Raw genomic sequence first — 3,925 nt, 5'->3', positions numbered from 1 at the left:
AATACATAACAAGAGTCGTTACACTAAAATTCTATCCATAGATTTCTCTATAATAATATTTATGTGTGAGTTTCCACGTGTCACTCTTGTTGACGGTTTATTTCATCCTACTCATGTGATCATTGCTCTTATTATAGAATGAATGGTCAAGATTTGCCCATGTATATATAGGACTCACTTTTTTTTGAAATTGTATGTTTGACAAAATCATACCCGTTAAAATGAAGTGAAAGTATTGTTAAGATCTCATTGACCCTTGTTGACATCATTGCTAATGTGGACCACCATTTTTTATGTGGATTTTTATTACTTAACTAAAATAATAATCCCATCGACGTGACGGTAGTACTTTGGTGGACAATTCCAAGTATATTATTATTTCCTTTCGAAAGTATGGTGTTTTTTTCTTTATTTTTTACATAGAAAAAGTTTTTTTTCCTTTTTTGATGAATAATGAAATAAAAAATATATTTATTATTTATTATCATTGACAAAGACAAATAAATACATAACTTTTTTTAAGCTTCCAAATATGACAATTACATAATTAACCAATTTGATCAATCAATTTTTGCATTTATTTTATTATTATAAAACGACAAAAGTTAATTTTAATATAGACATATTTCTTTTAAATATCCTGAAAAAAACAAAGAGGTTTATTTTCCATATAATACACAACAATTTTTTATTGGGACTATTTAATCCTCGTTCCATTAAAAAAAAAAAACAACTCTCATTTTTATAATTCTTGTTCCCAATCCCTCAACAATAATGAATCAGATATTTCTAAACATAACCTTCTTATAGAAATCTCGCCACACGGCTGTCGCATATTTCTCGGGAAAAAAATTAAATACGTTGATTTCTCCTACTCGCTATGTAGCTGGATCCAACCATGTTCATTTGACTCGGCTTCAAAAATCTTCATAAGAATATTTCACAGTTTTACTCAAATTTTCATGCTCTAATCGTTTGAACACTGGATGGTACACATGGTGACCAACAAAGTGACAAGCACAAATGTATTTGTCGCCAAGAACATCAAACTTGCAACCCAAAGCTGAATGAACACATTCATTCGGGTTAAGCAGCATATGGATTTGAGCTCCAATCCACAAAATGATTATCACGTCCTGGGACGGGGTTTGGTTGACATCGGCGTTGCTCTCAAATTTACATTCGAAACAACAAGCCTCAGAAGTACAAAATTCAGAAACCAATCTTTTATTCATTATAATCATTGTCTGATACAAACTCAATGACAAATGTTTTACAGCAAAAATGTAAAACCAAACATAATACCGTCTTAATAGATGCAGCGGAATCTAATTACATAATTCAGAACTGAGAAAAATAACAATCTTCTTCACCAGCCCCAGAACTGATGTTCTTCTTCTTCTTCTAACAATTCTTCCTTGCTCTTATCTGAGATGGATTTGGTGGGTGAGTGATATGGTTGTCACTCAGTAAGCAGGGACGAGAATAACTCCCAGTTTTCGAAATCATTTTCATAGTAATACGAATAATATACAAAATTCTTATTTTCATAACTAAAAATCAGTATTCAGTAATCAGTATTCAGTAATCAGAAATTTAATAAGTAAGCACTGAGCACGTTCGTGAATTTCATGGCTAAACTGATATCAGTCCCCTATATGTTCTCTCCTCTAAGGGGTGAGGCCAATAATCAGTAATCAGTAATGTTCATAATATATATTCCTACCATTAGTTCACTAGGTTTCAGTGCTTCAAATCGGAGATCACAAATACTTAAAACCAGAATTATCAAACTGATTTGAAGATATTTATACGTAAGCCCACTTACCATAATTTGCTAGAGTTTCGGTTGAAATCTACTGGAATTGATTGCTCTCTCTACTGGATTTTACAGCTCGAAAATAAGCACTCTCTTAACTCGAAAATTCAAGTGATAACTCAGGATTTGTGTAACACCAATCAGAGATTTGGAGTGTTATTTATAGGCACACTTCTGACTGTTGGCCTCCCAATTAATGGCCATAATCTGACATTAAAACCTTTATTCCATGTTAAATCCTTCAGTTACAAGTCATAAGCTGAATTAGTAACTGTCTGCTGGAATCTCGCTCTTCTGCTGCTGGATTTTATCTGTTGTCTGCTGCTGGATTCTAATCTGCTGGAAAAGTACCAGCTCCTGAAATATTATCTTCTGCTGGAAATTTTGCATTGCTACTGAAATGCTGGAAATTCGGGTTCTCACAATGATGCAAGGAAAAACTTTCCATTTAAGCTGCATCTTGCTCCATGGCAATATTAAAGGCATTAGACAAAAGAACCAAACAAAGTATTGTGCATTCATGATCTGGATAAAAATCAATCAAATAATGATTCTCTCGTATAATTTATGCATAAAAGGGGTGATTTTTGTAGAATTAGGATATTATATCGTCATAAACCTTGTTGAATGCTACAAATGCAAGTGTATGGAGAAATAAACAGAACGGCATATCACGGGCGAAACTGAATATTAGAAATAGTTGCACTGCGAACTGAGGAAGAAAGGCAATGAGCTTTTCGGTTACGGAGAACTCGTGTTCACAGTGAAGGTATATGTGGTAGAAGTATATAGAAAAATTATGTCGTGGGTCTGTTCTTGTGAGATGATATAGAAGCGCCTCGTGCAAGAATTCTCATTCGTATAAATGCAAGCATAGCCCAGTCCAGATGAAGAAAGTAAATCCAGAAATTAGTCCAAATATGGCTCTCTTCCAAGTAATAGTGTTTGTTAGAAACGCCCATATAGACTGCGAGTTAATGATTTTGAGTAGCTCGAGTAATGAGATGATTTTGAATTTCTAGAACTCCAGTTCACTGAGGCATGTTTTTTACCGGGTCTAAAATCTCGAGGATCCAGAAATAAGATGATGGGAAATGCATAGATTATGGGATATATTCTGAGGTGAACAACAAGCCCGTACCATAATAGGTTATCCTTATTCCTGCTAGGTTTCTAAAATAATTCCTTAATTTCATCTGGTAGAGCATACAACCTAATTCCACTAGGTTATCATTATTCCCAAATTAATTCTAATAACCAATTTAACATTTCATGCAATAAAAATAGTATAAAAACGTTAAATAACTAGTTACCGGTGATAAAAGGTCGTGTCTGCCTCCTCTTCAGCCTCCTCGGCATGCATGACATAAGCTCGCCCCACAGTAGGTGATCTCTTCTTTGGGCAATCAGCAGCCTCGTGCCCCTCTTCCTTGCATATGTAGCACTTGGTAGTTCCCCACACACACTGTCCATAATGTAGGCGATTGCACTTCTTGCACGGTGGTCCTCTGCAAGTTTCGATGCTCCAGGTTGTGGTGGCTTTGATGGTCCTGGCTTCTTTACTTGACATTGGGGCTTTGGTGGCCCTTGAGATCTAGGAGGTGCCGTGTATGGCTTTTTATTTGGCTGAGAATTATTTTGGTGTTGTTGTCTCTTGCACTGCATCTCAAAGTCAATGTCCTTCGAAGATTGCTCAGATTGAAATGCATATGTAGTAGTGGCAGCATAACCCAAGGGATGCAACATCATCACGTTGTGTCGTATGGTAGGTCATAGATCATCCATGAAGTGTCTAAGCTTCTCCGCATCATCCATCGTAATAAGGGATACAAAGTGGCAACCCCTATCAAAGTTCCTTACAAATTCAGCAACAGAAGTGTCTCCCTGACGGAGAGTCATAAATTCCTTCTTCAATCGCCCTCGCAGATCAACGATAAAATACTTTTCATAGAAAATCTCCTTGAATCGAGTCCAAGTAAGTGTAGCAAGATTAATACCCTGCTCAGCTCCTTCCCACCATAAAGAAGCGTCGTCCCTAAACATGTAAGTAGCACACCTCACACGATCAGCATCCCCCATGTTCAAATAGCGAAAATGCACCTCAAG

General features: G+C 36.0%; 1 pseudogene; it reads right to left on the bottom strand.

Moving 5' to 3' along the window:
* Positions 1-917: 917 nt before the first annotated feature.
* Positions 918-3,389, bottom strand: LOC140822193 (GPI mannosyltransferase 1-like; annotated as a pseudogene).
* Positions 3,390-3,925: the final 536 nt, after the last annotated feature.

This window comes from Primulina eburnea, unplaced genomic scaffold, assembly GCF_022965805.1.
Source record: "Primulina eburnea isolate SZY01 unplaced genomic scaffold, ASM2296580v1 ctg739_ERROPOS11973397, whole genome shotgun sequence".
Lineage (NCBI taxonomy): Eukaryota > Viridiplantae > Streptophyta > Magnoliopsida > Lamiales > Gesneriaceae > Primulina > Primulina eburnea.
Note: the sequence above shows the minus strand (reverse complement) of the source record. Positions and strands in the feature narration are given on the sequence as shown.